Source organism: Calypte anna, chromosome 4B, assembly GCF_003957555.1.
Source record: "Calypte anna isolate BGI_N300 chromosome 4B, bCalAnn1_v1.p, whole genome shotgun sequence".
Taxonomy (NCBI): Eukaryota; Metazoa; Chordata; class Aves; order Apodiformes; family Trochilidae; genus Calypte; species Calypte anna.
In genome coordinates, this window is record NC_044249.1 from 10,568,965 (window position 1) to 10,592,193 (window position 23,229).

At 40.6% G+C, this 23,229-nt stretch overlaps 1 protein-coding gene across 2 annotated transcripts in view; it reads right to left on the reverse strand.

Moving 5' to 3' along the window:
* Positions 1-23,229, reverse strand: part of ARHGAP24 (Rho GTPase activating protein 24) — a 143,498-nt gene that overhangs the window by 76,066 nt on the left and 44,203 nt on the right. The gene's annotated exons all lie outside the window — the stretch shown is intronic.

The window sequence follows — 23,229 nt, forward strand, 5'->3', positions numbered from 1 at the left end:
TTGTCCACCATCTCCATCAGGTCTCCTTCCAGGGGGTCAGGATTCCTTGGCTGAAATCTGGCATTAAGCTTCTCTACAGGAAGAATTCAGGAAATAAATGTGGACATGACTAGTTGAAATCCTTTGCCACCTGAGGAAAAGCAAGAATTTCCATCTGAACTCTGGGATGTACAATTAATTTGAGCAAGTTGAGTAGAGAACAGGACAGCCTCAGGTGATAACAATCCACTTCCAAAAATCAATGGGAAAACACTCAGATGCACTGCTCAAAGAAAAATTGATGTAGAAGATTTCAAAGTGGTTGTCTGATGTAAGCAGTGCTGTGGCAAACCAGATAACTCACATTTCTGCTGCTTCTTGCTGTACATAATGCTCTGTTATTTCCCGACTCCTATACAATTGCTATACAATTTTATAATTTATTACTATGGTCTCTTGAAAATGATACTTCACCTTTTCACCTTCAACAAAATATATTAAAGCAGAGGATGCCATACTGCTCTTGAAATACTCCAAATCAAGATAAAAATAAAGCTTTCTTTAAGTAACAGTGGAATTGACATAAAAGAAGAGAACTTTGGTAGTAACTCCAAAGTTAACTGCTTGAGCATGGAAAAAATGGAAACACCTCAAAATTGGAAGCACTGTAGTTATAGATAGCTCTTCAGCATACCTCCTCTGCCAGAGTCTGAGGCTATTTTATGTGTTCTGTCTGACAGGAAAAACACAGAATCACTGTCTGTCACAATTTACCACCAGACCAGCAACTAAACAAATGATGGATGCTCTCTCTTAACCTCTTCCCCTCCTCCTATAGGGAAAGGAGAGAGAATAAAGGAGAGAGACTTACAAAATATAAAGGAGTGATTATCACATTCTCCCCTCCAGTAAAGCTCATGTCACCACCAAGGCTGCAGAGCAGGCCCTGGAAAAGCCTGGGCTTCTTCCCAGAGACTTGGCTCCTGGAGTCAGCAGCAGACAGGAGCTGGATGCAGGAACACATGGATTCAGCAGGGCATGGATCAGGATCAAAGGCAGACAAATGAACAGAATCCTCTCAGGATGCTGGCCATGGACAAAGAGAGCTTGATCCTCATGATCCCTCAGATTTATACCATGTATGGAATGAAATACTTTCTTTACTCAATTTTGGTCACCTGCCAGGTCTGCTCCTACCTGAAGAAGGGTCTCACCTGCGACCTTTACTCCCTTTTTCTTTCTGGATCAATAGGTGTTGTTCAGAACCAAGCAGTGGTTTGATTTCGCATACCGTTCTCTAGCAGTAACTATCTAGCAGCTGCTGACCCAAGGGTACACTGCTTTTTGATGTTCCTTGCAAACCAAACTTTATCCACTCTCTGAGCATGGGTCAGTCAGCATTTTCCCATTCAAATTATTCATAAACAACAGATGGATGCTATTTTTTTAAATTGTTCAACCAGAAAATGCAGACCAAAACTAACTCTTAGGTTTCAGTGTACAAAATGAGAGGATGGGCAGACAAAGGAACAGTTTCAAATTCTTGTCCTTCTCTACTAGAATCTAGAATCATGGAATTTTCGGGGTTGAAATGGAACTTTAAGATCAATCCAATTTCACCCCCCCTGCCATGGGAAAGGACACCTCTCACTAGATCAGGTTACTCAGAGCCCTGTCCAGCCCAGCCTTAAAAACTTCTTGGGATGGGACTTCTATCACCTCTCTGAGCAACCTGTGCCAGTGTCAAATACTAGCAGAATAAGGGTATCATGTCTTTCATAAGGCACCATGAAAGTAATTTTTTAAAAGCTGTCAGTCTTTCGAAGAAATGCAGTACATTCCTTTTCTGACTGTGTCTTGATTTTTAAGCATACACATTAGTGAAATATTTAATGTTTACTCTTAATTTCACCATTTTCACAAAAACTTATTAGAAGGAATACATAGAGGTCAGTGAGGGACTCAGAACTATGCTGTGCACTGGGCTGACTAGTTACAGTAAGTAGCAAACTGTGTTACTTTAAATATCATTGGCATTCCAGTGCACACATTTTGATGTCTTTAGAAATGCACATGAACTAGTTCTGTCCTCATACACTACAGGAAATAAGACCTGTGAACACATATCAGAAGACATAACACTATCGGCACAGGTAAACAGTTTTATCCCATTGCTCCTTCTAAGTTCAAGCTCACAAGTTAATAAATGCAAATCTCTTCAGAGACCAAATGCACAGCTGATTCTCTGGACACATTGCCTAAAAGAGCAACCATTTCTCAATACAGAAATAAGAGAATTGACATTTATTTCCAAGTTTCCTGGAACAGTGGTTCTTGAACAGAACAAGTTAAACTAATCAAAATAGCAGAGGCATGATCATAGTGTCTCCCCATTACTGAGAATTCTGAAGGGATTTATTCAGTCACTCATGTTTCAGAAAAGAAAGAAAAAAATGTATTTTTAACATATGTTTAGTACATTTTCGGAAGGAAAAAGTAAACCATTTTGCACAGACAGTTTCATGGATAATTCAACCTCCCATCTTGGCTTGCTCTATTTTGAAATCTGCTCCATCAAGCTACAAATTACTTTACCTCCCAGATTTTAGGCCCCAGAGCTCCAATTACAAGAGTGTGGTTTTTTCCAGCTTTGATAGTTTCCTAACTACCTCTGGGAAGAAGTGCCCATGCCATACAGACCACCCTCAAGCAGATTTTCCACTAGATTTACTAACTCTCTTCTAGTTGCCTTTCAAATTCTGTCTGGTGCCTGGAATGTGTCTGCTCAGGTACGTGTGTTTATAGAGATTTCTGCAGGAGTAGCCAGCACACAACCTTGTCTAAGACCACACACTTTTTGACACACTTTTTTGACACACACTTTGAACATATCAAAGATGCAGCACATAAACACCATATCCACTATCTTGTCACCCAGACCCGTAAAACCCTAAGTGTAAAGTTCATTACCCTGAAATACTCCCAAGAACACACCATGCCCTGGGGCACACTACTGGAAGAATGATTTTGGCCTCCTGTGCTGTATGCAGACTAACAATATCTGAGCTGTCTTAAAATGGCATTAAGGGACAAGGGCATACATGCTCATCATATCTTTCCTGATTGATGTTATACAAGTAGGCAACAATGTTTCAGATTTCCACTCATTTAACACAGAATATTGAAAAAGACCAAGGGTGGGTGAAAAGAGAGGATCCCTGCTCCAACCCCAAACAAGAGAGTTAGGCAATTTCCTCTCTTCCCATCTAGCCCTCCCTCCCAGCTGTTCTGAAGCTCCCCAGCAAAGTAATTGCTTTCTAGAATCTAGAATTTAGCTGAATGCATTAAAAATACATACTGTCTGCCACACAGAACTGACATTTAAAGAAGGAACATAACAGGTTACCACAAATAATTGCTTTGAGAAGGGCCAGGGACACCAGGCTAGGATTCATGAGTGTGGAGTTTACAAGTGCAAATATGCCTACAGTTTTGGAGGGTTCCGATGTTTTACACCCTAAAGCTATTCATTTTTCTCAGCAAGCAATAATCTGTCTCCTCACTCCCTGCATGCTGGCATCTACCCAAAGACAAAAGTGAGCTTATCCAAGTTATTTTCCAGGAAAAGAGTAATTTATAATGCTTTCCTCCTAAGGCTTATTAACAAAATCCTTCCCAACTACCAATCATACATATTAGGCTCAATCACACCTTTTGCAGGGCAAGGGCCACCTGGAGTGGAAATGCAACGTCATGTTGCACCCAGATTCCAAACCTTCTTGTTCTCTGCCGACACCTGCTACATTTCATAATGTCAGCCTGCCCAGACAGTTTTGGGCCCAGCACAAACCACGGCTCAATTGTGCGCTCAGCTATTTACAACACTGCCTTAAAGTCAGAACAGAGAAGGACAAGAGGCAGTGAGTAAGTGTCTCTGAAAGGTATTTCTCTCTCTTTTAATAAATCTTTTAAAACCTTCATTAAACCTTTCTAGCTCTTTCATAATAAATCTCTTAATGTGCAAGTCTGGAAGCACAGGGCTCAGTAGACTGGAAAATCCCAGCTCACATTATGATTTCCTGTCATCCACACGTTATGGCAAATCCTTCACTGTTCAGGGTACCTAATGCCCTAACTGGTGCTAGGGCTTCACTAGGCATGGCACCACACACATACACAAATAATGAAGGATTTCCTCACAGTGCTCACATCCTTGAACTTTGGGGCATAATCTGCACATAATGTTCAGCTACGCTTGAGGGAAAGCATTTTTTTTTTTTTTCAGAAAGGAAGGGCTGAAGGAAGGGCTTATTGCATGCATGCTAGGAGGGCAGTAAATACTTAGAGATCTGATTACAGATCAGATCGTTTAATTCCAGGCTTACAAGAGACTTAGCTGGTCACTGTATATACCAGGGCTATAAGACAGCTAATAGATATGACTCACAGCCAGAAAAAGTGCTTCTATTTACCAATTTATCTCTGCCTCAGGCTGGTGACACCTAATGGCCTTAGTGTTTACTAGAACTGGGTTTTAAGCACTAAATGAGAAGGCATAGATCTTTTCTCCAAAGGTGGGCACAGAGCACCCTCCCTGCCAAGGGTACAGTGGGAACTCAAAATACACACACTGGGTCCACCTGTTCCTTCATGTGTAACTAACACCATACAGCTCTAACAGGTACTTCAGTGGCTTTGGTAACAAAATTCATGCCATGCATAATACTCTACAAAATAATGCCTAAAATTGTGTGCACATTCACATGCAAACCTTACTGGCCACAAGGGAACCATATCAGACTTACAGAAAAGTAGCTGTAAGACCTTATTTTCCCTGAAACACAATCTGACCCTGAAAGATTCCCTGAATCTTTCATTGAATACAATTCATAAACATGGTATGATAAAATTCCTCAGAATTTTTCCTTAAGGAAAAAATGTATTAACAAATCAAATTATAAAACCCATTCTCATTTGCTGTCTTAATAAAGCAGCACAAAATGGAATATCTATCCTGTATAAAAGCTGTTTACTACTGTGCTTTTACTTAATGAAAAACTGAGGGTCTGAGCCATGATGCTTGGTCTGCTTGTTGTGCTTCCAACATCAGCCGTGCAAACACCTGGATTTCTGACTGTATCATGAAGCTACTATTTGTAGTTATGTCAAAGAGATAGTGTAGTTGGGCAAATAGCCCATGAATGCAACTTGGCTCATAGTCACCAGACAATAAAACTTCTAAGGAATTAACTTTCCAGCTAGTGATGCTAGTTTAATTTCTTCTATATACTTTCCAAGTTAATTAAAAACTATCAAACAGCCTCCAGAAGTATCAGTTTTGGGCAAGTACAAGTAAGTGTCCATCTGGCATTGTTTCCAGACATGGAAACAATGTCTCTTCTATAAATTATCTTTTCATAAACTTAAACGTCCTCAGAAAAACCTCCTGTACTACAGCATCACTCCTTTCATTTGTCAAGAAACATTTGGCTAAGGAGGGATCAAGTTAATGTTTATGTGGTAATGCCCCCAGCGCAGGAACGACATGGAGCTCTTGGAGCGAGTCCAGAAGAGGGCCATGAAGATGATAAGAGGGCTGGAGAACCTATTCTTTGAGGACAGGCTGAGAGAGTTGGGGTTGTTCATCCTGGAGAAGAGAAGGCTCTGAGATGACCTTACAGCAACTTTCCAGTACCTGAAGAGGGCTACAGGAAAGCTGAGGAGGGGCTTTTAACACAGGTGTGCAGCGAGAGGACAAGCAGCAATGGTTTAAAACTGGAAAAGGGAAGATTTAGCTTAGACATTAGGAAGAAATTCTTTAGTGTGAGGGTGGTGAGACACTATCACAGGTTGCCCAGGGATGTGGCTGTCCCCTCCCTGGAAGTTTTGAAGGCCAGGTTGTAAGGGGCTTTCAGCAACTGGTGGAAGGTGTCCCTGCCCATAATGGACACGTTGGAACTAGGTAACCTTTAAGGTCCCTTCCAACTCAAACCATTCTATGATTCTTACTCCCAGAAATACAATACCATTTTTTTTATATCTCCAAGGGAGAAATAGCAAGCAGACACAACTGAAAGGCAAAGCTGAGTAAAAATCAGGTCATGACCATAATGATAATTATGCTATGAAGAATATATTGGAGATGGCTGATCTCCACTGAGAAATCAGTTTTGCCAAACATTTTGATGTATATGAAAGATGAGGTGTAGCACAAACACAGCTGCAAGCTCTCAGATCTTAAACATTTACTTTTCAAAACAAGCCCCTACAAATCTATCAACTCATTAGAGAACTACACATAAAGAGAAGTGGTTCAACGATCAGAAAGGTGTCACAGCATGGTTCTCACTTTCATTCAAGTTATATTCCTATCCCTTTGCAGCCTAAGGCTGGAGGTAACCAGAAAACTTCAAGTCAAGCTCACCTTTTATTTTGAGTGCATACTTCTTTATCCCACACAGTAAAGTGTATACTTTGGTCATTGGGGGGGTTTTAACACATAGTATTATTTACGTTGCAGATCATCAAAGAATGAAAATACAGCTCTAGCTGGTGCTGGGGTGGGACCTGGCACTGCAATCTGAGATGTGATCCCAGTGAACCCAGAGAACTGGAATTTTCCCTCTAGATCTACCATCTACTCTGCTTATTTTTAATGAATCCTTCAGAAATATCTTTGCATGCCCTGCCAAACGCAGAATTTAGTATTGTCCGTAAGGGTGCACAGGGGAAGTGGCACTCTGAACTTCTCCTGACAAGCCTCTGCCTGCACCCATGGAGCTGCATGCTCTCCTCTCTCCCCAGAGGTTGAATTAAAGGAGGTAAATTCTCTTTGCTTTGGATTCACGGCTGTGAATTGGAGTTGTCTGTGCAACAGGATCAGTGCCAGGCAGGTTGGAATTCCACATGAATGGAGTCCTCATGGGATTACAACAGCGAGCAATGAGGAAGCTGGCAGAAGTCACTGCTGGGCCACTCTCCGTCATCTTTGAAAGGTCCTGGAGAAGAGGTCTGAGAGACTGGAGAAAAGCCAATATCACTTCAGTCTTCAAACAGCAAGAAGGAAGACCCAGAAAACCAAAGGCTGCCCAGCCTCACCTCCATTACAAGCAGTGTTTCAGGACTGAGAATGGGTATTTCTAATCCAGTCAAAATACCATTTCACATTTACCCTTTGCCCTTTTAGAAGCTTGCAGGTGATTGCTGTGACCCTTGCCGATACTGCTGCATCTTGGTTTACTAACCTGCACCATGCCAGGACTCCCTGAAGTGAACAGGCCACTGACAGCTTCAGAATTAAGACAAAGTGAGTACAGAGCAGAGGACCAGAGCATTTGTTATTTGTCAGAAACCTTGCTTCTGGAGAATGCTTCTAAGCACAAGGGCTGCTCTGATGTGGCAGAGAGCTGAAAAACCCTACCTCCAGGATCTCCCAGGGAGACCTAGATATAGAATGTCCTACAAAAATACAGATGTAGAGAGTAATGCAAAAGTCTGTTTTGGCATAGCAACTTGTGTGCTGTGAGCCTATGCTGGTTCCATTCCCACTGCTGGTCATTAGCCTGAACTCCATAGCAATTATAAAGCAGTATTTATTTTACAGTTTGGAAGCCCCCATGCTTTTCTGTTCTTATCCTCAAAGCAGATGAAGAGTTGGAAGAGCTACACATTGAGTCTGAGAGCAACTTTAGAAGACAATTTGTTGAGCAGCAAAATGACCAGGACAACTCCATTAAGAAATCACCACTTGTCAGGATGGACATGTTGTAGTTGGAAAGAAAATTCAAAGTGTATTACACTTCAGGTGATTTTTTCTAACATCACAGCCTTAAATCTCATTTTCAAGGACAGGAGAGCACTGTTTCCTAGAGAAGAGATACAGCCTATTCAGTTTTAGAAGTAACAGTTTCTTTCCAAGAGGATGCATGGGATGATCAAAATTTATAAAAACACAAAGTGAAGACAGTGCATAATTTTCCATTTGACTGCTGTTCACAGTAAAACAGGATAGTTCAACTTATAAATACATGTGCACAAATATAGGCCCTTCAAATTAATTATTAACTATTTTTAAAATTATTTGAATTAATTTAGCAGTTTTGTGGCATTTATATGTATGATTTCAGTAATCCACATTAATACCATCTGATTCTATTCAATATGCTTTTTAGTTCTTGTTTGTAACTTTCATTAACTACTTCCATCTGCTACATGGCTGGACTACTGGCACCTTCCAGAAAGGTGTGGGGTTTTTTTCTGATTACCTTGAGTTTTTTCTTGTGGATAGGGCTTAATTGGTCTTTATGCCTGTTGTCTGCCAACACTCCTTGAAAAGTCAGTCTAGCACTCAGAACTGAGCTTTTTGTAAACCCTAGCTGTTCTTCACACAAAATGGTTGCAGCAGCTCCTGTATCTCAAACTCTCCAATTTTCAAGTAGCCCTGGAGAAGATGTCCAGAGTGTCATTAGCATGGTAACACTAAGCTATTCTGCTTAGTTAGAAGACAGCATATAGAGTGTTTTGAGATACAACTGCCTATGAGGAAAGCAAATGGAAAGTATTTAATATAAATGAAGTGAGCAGAAAGCCAGCAGCTCAATGAAACCTAAACTTATATTCATATATGAACACTTTTGCTTGCACAAATCATTGTTTTTTTACATTCGTATATGAAAACTTTTTGCTGGCATAAATCAGTTTTTTTAAAAATTTCAAAATAATTTGTAATTTAAATGCAATTTGAAGAAAATGTTTACATATTTACTTTCTCTTCTTGTAATGTATACCTCAACTGAAGACAGAGTCACATGCCAGTCAAGAAAGTAACAAGTAACCCTCAAGTATACAGTCACTTAGTGCCTCTCGTAACTTGTCAGCTTTGAGGGTATAGTAATGAGAAATTCTACTAAGCATTCATTGCCTTTGCTTTCTTGCCAGTCCTGGACCTGGTACAACATAAGGATGCCCGTGAAAAGAAGCAGCCATCTGTTCAGGCTACTTCATACTCAACAGAGACTTTTTAATGGGATGATTCACTTTAGTAGGCAAACTAATGGAAGAGCTGAGCAGACACAGGATCAATCACTTCTTTCTCTCCAGCACAAAGCATTATGGTTTTACTTCGGCTATCAAAAGACATGTTTCTCTGCCTCTGCCAGATGGGCATTACTCAGACTACAGAACGATAAAGTCAGTAACAAAATCATCATCAGCATTCTGTTGGTTCTGCAAGCTTCATGACTTGATCATTTCAACTTACCAAATTTAATATATCTCTCTAGTTTCCCAACTGGCTTCCTGGAAATATTAGCATTGCTCTGTTTAATTTCTGGACATAAAATAGTCACAAAGGAAAAAATGATAATAATAAAATCAAGAATAGGTCTCTGCTCAGAAACATGCAGTGAGGAGCTGCTGGATAAATTAAAACTGAACTGCCCAGCTAGAAAGTCAAGGCTTGGCTCAATTCTTTCAAGTTATCATACACACACCTATGGGACTTTGCATAATTTGTTAGGATATGATGGGATAAGTTTAAATTGAATTATAGTGAGACCATACTCTATCCTCACACAGAAGAAAATGTATCATGACTTCAGTTTGCTTAGACATTGTAAATAAATTCAGACACAAAACTTTCAACTTTGAAGAGCATCTGTATCTGAATGAAGCAGATGTTCATGTACACCAAATAACAAAATGGTGAGGCAAAGAAATGTATCTGGTGATAGAAGACCACATTCTTTGCTCATGTGAGACGCTGACTGAATAAAGAGACACAACTATTCAATACAGGCACAAATACAGAGCGGGGAAATGTTATTTTGTTTTTTTCAAAGTTTTCTCAACAGAGCCAGCCACTGTTCTTCAGCCCACTCAAAATTACTCCTGTGAAAAATACATTAAAATCCAACCTCTTCAAAAAAATCATCCTAATGCACAGTCCAGACTGACAATTAACAAAACTGTGCTAAGAACATTGTACCTATTTTCCCCACGTATTTTTTCCCAAGAACTGCAGCCCACAAAAAAAGGCCATTTATAAAGCAGTAAGTCTTCTTGTTGTGGGCTGCCAGAACTGGTCATGGGCACGAGCACTGCAAACTTTCAGAGATGAACAGGGAGCAAAACAGCTGTGACTGGGTGTGAGACTACCCACACACCATACCCACCGCACATGAAGTCTCTCCATTACCTCTGCTGCATCTGCCTACACTGATGCTGGGAGCATCATCAACAGGAACATAAAGCTTAGAGCATCCCACGAAAACTTGCAAAGTCTGTCTTGCTAAACAGCAACAGGAAATGCTGACTGGGATGTACACTAGCCTACCACTGAGCAGTACAGGCTGCCACCGAGCAGGCTGATGACAGAAGGTGGTATTCAAATACCTGTGCTGGGTGAGGGTGGGGGGCTTCCAGACTTACTCATGCAGGACTGCCTTAAAACAACTCCCCAGAACTGCTGTGGTCACCGAAACAGGAGGCTGCAGAGGGCAGCATGCCATTCATTTGGCTGGCATTACTCACCACAGTACAATAAAAATGAAACAGTAACTAAACTGATCCATGGTTGCATGGATCATAAAACATCCATGATTTTAAGGTCTCCCAGAAAACCAGTGCACTCCTAATGGTATGAGACTTTGTACATGCTGACATCATAGCTGGTCCTCAACAATGAAAGCTGGGATAACAGCCTTTACAGTCCTGCCCATGAGTCCCTGTTATGGTTTCAGGGAGCAGAAACTGATTTTATGGCAACAACAAGATGACCTTTGATGGTCAAGACCAAGAGAGATGGAAAGTGCTACTTAGAATCCCAAGGAGGTCCAGGGGGCAGAACAGAGAAAGACTGGATGACCTCAGTATTCCCTCTTATCTTCTGCCATACTCTACAAAATGCCGCAAGGGAAGGAGAGCTGGGCCCTTTGTCCTTTCTCTCTTCCAGTGGACATTTGGCTCTATCTTCAGCTCATTAAGTGCTCTGCAGAATCCAACTCCATCCATTGCTGATAAGAGTCCTGGCCCTTTTTCCTGTGGCAACTCTGTCAAGAGGGACCTTCGGACTCCTGTATAAGTTACCCCTAATGTCAGATTTTGTGTGTTTATATTTCATTACGTTCCAACTTCATCCTATCCATTCCCTGTTCTAGTTCTAATTTCCAACCTTGAAGCCTCTCCTTTATTCTCCAGTTTCATTCTCTGTGTTTTGGTTTGCCCTCACCACTAAATGGTGACAGTCCCCATCACAAGACTTTCAGGAGGAAAGTCTTTTGTGTGGCTGCACACAGGCTTTGGTCAGTAACATCAGTGGTTTTCAAAGGGTAAGAGAGATATGGAATGTCAAGGACAGGACTGGTATTGCCCATGCTCAGAGACTGCAGTGATGGTAGAAGCATGGATATCTCTAAGGCAACAAGAAAAAGGAGATAGGAAGGAAAGGCTCATCAGGGATGAAAAGGGGATTGCAATTCTTTCTCTTAGGAGGTCAAAGAGAAAAAAGCCTCAGAGTATAGGAGCAGTGGTGCTCCCAGCTAATTGCTGACCACCGTATCAATGCAGAGTTCAGCCTGTTTACAATGTCTTTACATAGTACTTTGTCATTCACCTCAGCAAAGGAACAAATGGATTTTGAGAAGTTCATTTATGAATATTCAGATTAGTTTAAAGCATAGACAAACTATTCAGTAGGCCTGCTCAGCAGCAGAGATTAAGAGAAGGACTCTCCATCATGCTGCAAAACAAAGCACTGCTGTGGAGCACTGACAGAGGGGAGGCATTACTATTTCAGATGCATAAAGATCCAGCTTAGACTTAACCCTCACTTTGTTTAAGGGCTGGACAAGATTAAGCACTTGAGTGTATAAATCAGTGAAGCAGCCACTGAAAGAACTGCCACACACTCCACGTAACATTGATCTAACGATCAATTCAAAACGAGCAATGCTCACAATACTGTTAGAGAGCACATGAATTCTGCTGAGCACTGTGGCAGTACAAAACCTTGATATTTTTCCTTCATGACAAGTTGTGGCACTGAAGGAGGGAGGGCAAAATCTTAAGCACAGTACTTAAACTTTACCTATTCTCTTCAGAAACAGAAGCAAATTAGGTACAACAGACATCCAAGGATGTACTACAGCTACATAAAGGTTGAAATTGTCCAAATGATTTTGGCAGAGATTTTAGTTGGACTTTGAACTGTATGAATTACATGCTTTAGAAAATAGTAACAGCACATATTAAAACAAACAATAATCAAAAAACATCAAGGCATAGGGATGGTGAGCCAGTAAAATGACAGGTTTAAGATCCAATTCACAATAATTTGTCTCAATTTCATTTATAGACTAAAAAGCACAAAACACCTTAGCAAAGCACACTAAGCATTACAAACTCTGTTTCAAAAGCAGGAATTCAACCAAGAGCTTACATGGTTTGAAAGGGTGTAACACTTGCCATACAGCTCTCATCATTACTAATGTGCATCTCTGCATGTCACATTATATCTTTTCACACAGCAATTTAACCTGTTGAGTTGCAGTGTCAATCATCCATTTAGTTACTATGGAATAAAAGCCTTATTAAATCTCTTCCCCACCCTTTACTGGCACAAGGCAACATATGAATGTGACCAAATCTTTGAGGCACATCCAGGGGAGTATTCTCTATTTATTTTAAATAACATATTGATAAGTTGATGATGTTAAAGTAGAAAAGGAATTAAAATAGAACTGATGCATTAAAAAAAAACAAAACAAAAAACAGCTGCAGATCCAACGGTATTTAGTGGTACTCTGAGAATATAAACTTCAGTTATCCCAGCTATGGTGACTACACGCTCTGCCAAACATATCTGATCTGACCCATGGTTTTATCACTGAGGTACATATGAGTCCCAAGAGATCACAAGCACTTTCAAGTGGAAAATGACTCCCACATATTTTTTCTCCCATCACCTGCATGTGTGGACGAAACTGTACTCAAGGCACAATAAATCAACATATTTTTTATTATAGCATCTTCTTTAGAAGTGCTCACTTCTCTGCAAATCTATGTGGCCTTAAGACGACTGTCATGTAAAAAGCTTCTGGGGACTCTTTAAATGGGTTTTAGTACACTGAAATCCAACTGACCTTTTAAATGACAATCTCCTATATGCATTTGGAGTCAACAGAGCAATTACAGCATTTTAAATAAAGGCTAGGTATCACTAACATGAAGATTAATAAAGTGGAACCACAATAAATGGATTTGCAATAATTTGTGATAAAGTAACTGCTCTTTGATCCCTTGATTGCCTCTAGAGTTACACAGAAAGAAGAAATCTCTGGAGGGAAGAGATGCTTGTCCATGGACCCAGCTCCTGCCACAAGTGACAGCTTTGAAAAGAAGCATCCTGGGCTCTCCTACGTGCTCACACTGCTGATCTCTTGCCACTTTTCAGGAAGAACTACTGTGTGCTATAACTGCGTATCGTGTGTACCATTTTACATATTCACAATACATTTTTATTTTAAATTAAAGCAGAATGTAAGACACACCTTGATGCCTTTTTTTAAGCACCACAAAAAAATGAGATAAATGTTTACATTTCACTAATCATAGAAAGCATTCTATTTGGCAAGTAATCCATCTCTTGTACTATGGTTGAACATTCAAGTTATTTCAAGCTCTACTCACACTGTAATAATATTTCTTAAACTGTAAGGTAATTTATGCATATAATTCCTAGCAGTTGTATGCTAAGCAACAGTAAGGAGAGCCTCCCTTTCTCTTAACATTTATAGCTAATAAACACCTGCAGTGTATCTAGCAATATATATCACACAAAACCAGATATCCAATAAATCAGAATGGGAAAAGTTTTGGAACATCTAAATGTGGCAACGATTACAAATATCAATCCCTGCTGAAGCTATTGCCCTTCAATCAGCATCATCCAAAGTTTAACAGATGGAAACTAAATGTGCCTTTATCCATCACAGACCCATAACAAACTGCAGGCTGCTCTCCATGTTTGGATTCTCTTTCACTGTTTTGAAGTTCTCCTCTGCACTATTATAAAATGAAAGACAGCATGCACATGCATGTATGCATGCCTTGCACAAACAAGTTTTATACTATGACTGTTCTTTTGCCTTTGCTATAGTTTTAACTTGATTTTTCAATGATAAAGGAAATAACAAGGGCATAGCCTTTTTATGTTCCCCCCAATAAGAACTCTCTCCTTCATATGCTTTTTTGGCAGCCCACTGTTTAATTCCATTATTCATTCTCCCTAGCTCTAAACATTATTGTTTCTCATACCTATTTGGCTTCCCTGCTGCTAGATGTACACTTTCCCACCTCTCTGCCATTTTGTTCGCATAGCTGAGATGTTAGTATTCTGTCCTTTGAGCAAAGATGTGTCTGGCAATTCAGGCAGTAAATTTTGAGTTTTTTCTTAAGCCCTTGCTCTCTTCTGCCCCTAGAAAATGAGGTCCAGACTTAGGGAACCAGAAAGCAAACTGAAAGGCATGAAGTTGCAGGTGCCTTGTCCTTCTGAAGGAAACCAGCCCCTGGTGCATCTGATCTTATTTGGGCATCCAAGCTCAACAAGCTCTCCAGCCCAGTCTGTGGAAACCTCTCTAGCACAACTAAGAGCTTTAAAGGTATTATTGTCCTTGACAGGCAGAGCGTTCCACCATGGTTTGGGAGCCCCTTCCTGTCCCACGGGTGAGCAAGACCCACCTGCTCCTGGTGAAGCATGTCCTTCTTTGTCAGGAGCAACATGGCATGCAGTGCCCAAGGAAGAACTGTCCATGCCCTGCCCTGTCCATCCCTTTCCCTCAGCACCCTCACCACTGCAGCATGCAAGGTACAGACACAGCTGCTCTTTTACCACCACATCCCTCCCACTCCCATCTTCTGCTGAAGGCAGCAGCCCATTAGGGGCACTGCCAGATCTTTCTCCCAAGCTGAAGGGCAATCACACACTCTCTGCTCTCACGGTTGAATCGTGCTAAATGGGAGGAAATGGCCTTCCTGGGACCAGGACCCCATCGCTTGCGGTGCTGCAGTTGGCAAGACCCAAAGACCACCCTTCATTTTGTGTTTGCCTTCTCCTTCCTCCCCATTGGCACGCAACAGGGAAACTGACGAGGCTGTCGCCTTCGCAGTAATCAACCCAAAAGAAGTCTGGCTGTGCAGAACCTGTGCGCAGATGCACTGCCTGGAACACACACCATGTGGCATGAATGCTGTCTGAGGGCACAGCTTGTTTCAACCCAGAGCAGCAGTCCTTTTCCCAGAAAAGGCTGTTTGGTCTGCAGAAGTCATCAACGTCACAGAACAACCACTGCTAGGAGGCATTATGCTTTCATTCATCATCACCTAAACTGTACACCAGCTTCATTATGACCTGAGAGTCAACTTGGCACTTGTCGTTCCTTGGAAGCTACCTCTTCACAAACATACATCAATCACATGCTCCTCATTATTTCTTCCAGAAATAAAAGCTAACCACTCACTGAAGTTATGGATATAGTGGGTATCTAAAACAAAGCATAGAAGATCAAGATTTCACAGCCAGTTATTACCTTTATAAAACAAATAGAATTTCATTAGCATATATTTCCATCTCCAGAGGCAGCAGTACCATGCTATGACTCCATAAGGAGAGGTGAGACCATGTCACTCTGGGCAAAGACATTCACATCCCACAGAGAGGTTTTCCTTTCCTGCCAAAGAGAAGGAGTCAGGGTAACCCAGTTTTCATCATGCTGGATAACAAATCAGCACCATGTACTACTACATGATGTAACTATGAAAATGGCAGATAGGAGGTAGAAATTCTGCTTTTCAGACTTATCTTGAATGTCTAGATTTTGGAGCAACCCTCCATAACATGTGTGTCTCATGTTTTCCTACAATGCTATTTTAATTTCTTAGTGTAACCAATTACAGATAATCTTTTAACAACAGAAATACAATTGCCTGTGCACAATTCCTCTAGTAAAAAACATTATAATCTTATAAAACTTTGCATGTTGACTAAAGATGGTGGATCTTCAATTTTGTGAGCAGAGGTAGACAGCAAAGTAATAATTATGACAATTCATCTAAATAATGCCAGCAATATGGATATTTAGAGAAATATCCATAAAAGGCTTGAGATACCACTGCCTCTGACTTCTTCCAGTACTGGCTCCCCATTTCACAGAATTTGGGAATCTAAGTTTCAAGTTGTGCCTCATGATATGCCAAGGATACTGTTGACAGCTAAAAACTGAAGCCCTGAACAGGGTACAAAACACAGAAGTTCATTTCTTCTTTTCATGTCGACACTAGAGGGACATAAAAAAAATCAAGCTGGCAGCTGTCAAAGATGTGGTTTGGATTGTTGAGGGCAATTTATGTCTTCTGAGACTTAAGTTTGTATTTACAGACCAAAGAATGCCAAAAGTATCAGCACACATGCTTTTGTATGGGCAAAAAAAACACTGTGTCTATGGCATATATGAATGTAAAAGTGCAACCATACAGTTGGGGTGGGATTCATCTTCAGCTCCACAGAGTCTGCACAATCAAGGTTCAGGAAGTTCTTCACACCTTAACAGAACTGTGGAAAAAGTAAATATTGCTTCCACTCCCTCTCACCCTCCCCAAATGGTCCCAAAAATCACCATCAAAAATTGTCATAGCAACAAGCTCTCACTTCCCGTGTACCTGGCTTTGCAGGAACAATGTCTGCATGTCTGGCACAACCTAAGCCATCAGCCAACATTGATACTGATCATCAATCTCCTCTGCCAGCTGCGGTACCAAAGCAGAGAAAAAAAACAACTCATTGTTGCTCAGATTACAACTGGTGGCATTTAAAGTACAGTGGGAATAAACCATGTCTCCAACTGTAATTTTTTTGAAAAAGAAAATCTTGTGTACATATAAACAGGTGGTGGAATATGTTCGCCACAAGCATGACTTCTAAGTTGGTTTTACACCACCTAAATTTTTAAAGATATCATCACCATTATGCTCCAAATCCTTTCTTGTAGCAGATCACCTCCAGACTAACACCAGTGGGCCACACATAAAAGCTTGTCCAAATGAATTCTATTGCTAACCTAACCTGTGGAGCAAACACTGCAGATCACATGGACCACATGTTAAGTAGGGCCAGTAGAATTTAAACATGTCTGCTTCTAATTTAAACAATGCAAGTGAAAAATAACTTTTCAACTTGAGTTTTATTTACCATGCATTAATAATGTGAAAGGCAGGAAAAGAAACTGCAGTCATTCAAAATTTTATAAATTCTGTGCAGTCTTCTGCCACATGACCTTTCAAAGAATATGGAAAGTGACCTCGCAGTGACTTCTTCCAGCTCCCTCAGCACTTGTGATGTACCCCATCACAACCCACTGACTTGTGGATATCCAGTTTACTTAACTCACCTTTAACTTGATTCGCCTCAACTAAGGGCAAGTCCTCCTTTGTCCAGACTGTTACCTCCAAAGTCTGGATCCCCTGAGGGCTGGCCTGAGGAGGAAAGACTGAAGCAAAGAAGGCATTCAGTAATTCAACCTTCTCTGCATCCTTTGTCACCATGGCACCTGCCTCATTCAGAAGTGGGCCTACATTTTCTCCAGCTTTCCTTTTGCCTCCAACATACTTGAAGAAACCCTTCCTGCTGACCTTAATGTCCCTTGCCAGGTTTAATTGTGAGGCCTTGGCTTTTCTCATTTCATCCTTGCATGCCCTGACAGCATTCCTGCAACCTTCCCAAGTGCTCAGTCTCTTTTTCCACATACTGTAAAGTTCCTTCTTCCACTTGAGCTTTTTCAGAAGCTCCCTGCTCAGCTATTCAGGTCTTCTTCCCTTGCTTGATTTCTTGCTATTACAGATACACCAATCCTGAGCCTGATGAAGTGGTACTTGAATATCAGCCAGCTCTCTTGAGCCCCTCTAGCTTCCAGAGCCCTAATCCACAGGATTTCTCCAAGCAATTTCTTTGAGAGGTTAAAGTTAGCCCTCCTGAAGTCCAAGGTTGCAATTCTACTTTTTGTTTTCTTCATACTACCCATGATCCTGAACTCTTATCTTCTCATGATCACTACTGCCACATCTGCCCCCAACCTTAGTGTCCTTCACCAGTCCCTCTTTTTTTATCAGTACTAGGTCCACTAGCACACCTCTCTTTGTTAGCTGCTCTGCCACCTGAGTCAAAACGTTGTCATCAATACACTGAAGGAACCTTCTGGACTGTACATGCCTGCTTGTATGGCCTTCCCAAAAGGTATCAGGGTGACTGAAGTCTCCCATGAGAACTATGGCCAACAGATCAACAGGTCAACCTGTAGGGACAGCACAATAGTTTGGTGGCATGACCTGCCATCTGATTTGACAGGGACGAAGGACTGAAGAGAATTTTAGTTTTGTTTTTTTGAAAGCTATGGAGGCAAACCTCTTATGGGTTTATATTCTTATTCGAGATAGAAGAGTTCATTCCTATCAATCCCTCACTCACCATTCACTTTGTGAGAAACAAACATCAAAGCTTCAAACAACTTCATTTCTCTGACTCACTATCTCCATGCATTTCCAGGGTCACTTATGAAAAAAACAGATTAGAATTGTTACAGCTTCCTTTGAAGGACAAGAATGAGACAGTGTGCCAATGTGTCCACATGCAGAGAAGTGGCGCCTTACCAAATATATTTCTGAGAAATCACTTTGTTAATCAAGGATCTCAATATGTCCGGGAGATCTTCATTAGGAACTGCGCAGTGCTCAGAACAGCTTTAGTGCAGTATCTATGTGCAGTAAGGCTGGTAGCCATTTGATTAAGCAGTCTGCACATTCCCTCCAGAAGACAGAGATACAATTAGTTCAGTCAGCAGTGTCTGCAATGCCCTTGAGGTCCTGTGCTCCTGAAACCTAAATGAAGAGATACTGCTGGCTGTCATTGTGTGCAGGGGGAAGCATTCATCTTTGTGTCAGCCCCACTTACATTCACCAGGGTTACACCAGGAGAAGCAGCTGACTGGTTTAACACTTCACTGTGGGGTTTTATATCATGGACAAAAGAGAATCAATTTTGTACTAGCTGTGATGGTGGTGAAGGGAATATAGAGCACCTGCACGGTGGCAAAGGTAGAGAGCACCTCAGTGCATGGGTTCATCTGCATGTGCACCGTGGAAAGGCTTTTTTTGCAGCAGGACAGGAAACCTCTTAATACACAATTTTATCCTCAGTTCAAGAGAAGAGAATTTGCCTAACACTCTGCTAAGCCTTCGAGGAAAGCTGCTTGTCACACGTGTGGATGAATCCTCACCTTGGATGTGGCAATTTCTCCTGAGAAGATGAGGTAGGGAATTCTTGCTTCTTATTTCTCACAAGGCTACATCCTTCCAGAGAACAAACAATTCTACTTCAGAACAACAGGGCTTAAAGCCTTCTAAAACATTTCCATACAGGAGACATCACGTTGAAATATACCAGTCATAGTCATATTAGCTTATCATAGAATCATCGTGGTTGGAAAGGACCTTCAAGATCATTGAGTCCAACTGTCAGTCCCACACCACCTTAACCCCTAAATCATCTCCCAAAGCACCACATCTACCATTTTTTCCAGGTCTTCATGGACCCTTAATTAAAAATGTGGCCCATCTGTAGGTTCCAAGAATTACCACCTGCTTTGCCTTCTCATTTCAAATGTTTCAGAACTTGGAGCAAAAGTCGCATTTGCTAAGCACTGTTTATCATCAGGGAACTGGAAAGTGTTTAATAGCTTTGCAACACCCTGGCAGCCATTTATCTACTCGAACCTCCAACACACTTGTGGACACTAAAGGACCTGTTTATTGATGGTAGAATCTGTGTGACATACATGTATACAAACCAGACCCCTCCTGACTCTCAGCACATGCCTAAGCCAAATTAAATATAAGATATCTATCTTGCAGAAATGAGATAACATTGTCCTTTGAACTAAAAAATTCATTAAGCTCTGAGGACTCAAAACTTATTGCAGGAGTAGAAGCAAAACAGTTTATGATTCAAATGTTTATGTATTTTCTAAAAAATCATCAACTCAAACCTCATGCTCCTTTACTAGAGCAGTTAATCTGCAGGAAACTTAATTTGCCACATGGTATGCAAATAGAAACATAAAGAATTATGAAAAAAGTCGGTGCCCACCTTTTTTTTTTTTTTTCCTGACTAATGAAAAAAATAATTCTAACAGTTTCAAAGTTCTGGGAATTATTATTTCACTCTGTTGCAGAGATTATCTAATAAAGCTACAGGCATTTGGGAAATGCTCTCACAAGTCAAAAAATCATTGTAGGAACTTGATGAAATCCTGCTCACTATTCTGAGAAAGCACAGCACAGCATAAGAACTTAATTTCAGAGAAATGAGGTTCAAACAGCTGTGAACAGCAACAACTCAAGTCCTCTGAAATAGTATAAAAATACTTAGTAGGGCACTCTCCACAACAGCACTGGGGAGCACTTTCCTAACTTCAATTTGTAAAACCTATTGCAGACTTTTTTATTACCTGAAAATAATTCTTGCAAGAAAAGCTGTGAGGAAAAGCAGCCAATATTTCAACAGTATCACAGAAGGCTGACAGAGTAACAAAACAAAGTCCTGAGAAATGCTTTCACATGGCAGTCCAGTGGAAAAGTTTTTGTTTCACACCCTTTCCAGCTGAAATATTTGGGAAGGTAGCTTAAGTGGTTTAAGTACATGTCATATTTTGATTTATATCCTGTACTTCTAACTGAAGAAGCAGAATTAAGTTGCATTATTGCAGCAATCCATTTGGCCTGTTTTCAGCTAGTACCATAAAGGAAACTAGCATAGCATCACATAGCATCACTAAGAAACTCCTTTACAAATGATGTACATACAGAAAAATTGTGCACAGAGAGAGCTCATCTAAATCATAATAAAGATGGCACAGTTTTTCTCAGCAATATGTTTGTGCTTCTTGACTACAGCTTTCAGGCCTCACAAACTGACCTTAAACAAATGAAAGTGTATAGTACTGAAGGTAATTTCTTCATTCTGAAGTCTTCACCATCCATGACTCAAGAAAGATCTAGTGGTCCCTGATGGGAAGGGAGAAAGCCCAGGAGCCAAACACACAAGAAATCAGGAGACACACAAGAGCAGAAAAAAGCTGCAGTAGATACTACGAAAAACTTCTCTGAAATACTGGTTGTTTCCTAACAGTCTGAATAATGCCCAAGAATAAAAACATGCTTCAGCTGCAGACACATAGCTGGGAGCTTCACTGAGAATGCTTATAGAGGGATGAATAGACTTCGGTAACTCTGTACTACCAAAGTACAAATTCATCTACACAAATCCATGCACTGGACTATGATCTTTTGACAATGCTGAAAAATAAAGCACACAAAGTTTACAAGCAAAAGATTCCACACGGAATATTGAAGATAAGTAATTGGAAGTGCGTGTTTTAGTTAAAACGGTGCTAAAGAAATACTAAACACATGCAACAGAACAACTCAAAGAAATCCTTGGGATATTTGTGTCTCTAGGGGAACTCATCCCTTAGAGCACAGCATGCAAACAGATCACATGCTAGCAAACACAGTAAGCTCATCTTCAGTGCTGTTTTCTCACAAAATCTGCATGTCATAGTGGACAGGGACAAAGAAATACATGATTCAGTGACAAACAAATAGTGAAATACCATTGGAGTGGTGATCTGGATTCTTGCCCGCAAGCCCAAGCTGTAATGATTTGTCACTCTCAGGGAGCAGGACATCAACCACCAAATAAAGCTCTCAAATAACAACAACTGAGCAGGTACTAATATGAGAGGTTTAGTTTCCAGGATGAACATCCAGTCAATGATGAAGCATACTCCCTTGCCCATTCAACAACTTTCCTCTCTTCTAGAAAATTATCTACATAGTACTTATTTATTTTGAGCTACCGGTGTTTACTGAGATAAGGATTGAAGTCCTGGGAGCTCGAAAGGCACAGACTTGTAAGGCTTTCCATACTGCCTTCAGGCCAAATGCTTTCAGGGAGCAACCCTAAGAAAGTCCTGGAGACTCCAAAAAAAAAGATGCTCAAGCCTTATGAAAAACAATAGACAAATCTGAGCTTCCCACATCTCTGTACACAGCTCCTCCTAGGGCAAACAGGGTGCAGCAGCTTGACCTAAGCACCACACATGCAAACTAAGGTGCTTTCATGCGCCTCTATTCTGCACCTACATGCCTCAGGGTAAAACCTAGTTCACTGAAACACAGCTATGTCATCCAATTCAGTTCTGTGTGAACAAAAACTGCTTGCAATAGTACACCTGCATATCTAGATATTTCTTTTAAAAAGGAATCTCACAGAGTGAGATTTTATCTTCTAATTAAACTAGTATCAATCAGCAAATAAATCACTTGAACAAACTTAATCACACAACTTTTCTTTAAGTCCATATTTCCAATTAAAAAGGTACTTATTTAAACTCTCTTCTGGTTTCTGATGAGTATGAAACATTCCTCCAAGTCTAAGAAAAGTTGTTAATAACCAGACATCACTAATCACCTCACAGGGACCTGGTCTCCTGAACAGAAGTGTGGCATGGGCCTCATGCTGGACAAGAGACAGTTTCACTCATACAAGTTAACTTCATCAGCGCAGTAAAAGAAAAACGAAAAGGCAAAATTTTATTTAAATATTAAACTATGCCATGACTTAAGGAACAAACAGAACATTTTTCAAAATGCAAATTAGAGGCATCTGTATTTTAATTACAGCACCAAAACTTCAAGGCGCTTCTCTCCACACAAGTTTCTTTCATTCATCTTCAGAGGTGTCTGTTTACAGAAAATTAGTTTCATAGCATAAATCTACTCCCACATACATTCCCAAAATATTTTGTGTGTGTGTATATACTTACTGGTAATACATTCAAGTTTTCAGGCTGCCCACAGACATGCTAGACAAAAAGAGGATTTGTCACTATTGTCCTGGGGATTATAGCTGAAATTACTTCAATTTTTAATAAAGGGAAAACAGAATCCATGAGCAGCATAAGCATAAGCTTCAGGACCATATAGTTAACATTTCATTTAAGTTGACAAAATGAAAGAAAACCTACAAATAGATAGTGTTGCTGTGTAGCTGTTGACTCTGACCTTTCTAATGTTCTCTCTGCATAATCTCAAGACATCCCTGTAGTCCTCCTGAGCTGCCTGCCCCATTTTCCAAATGTCAAA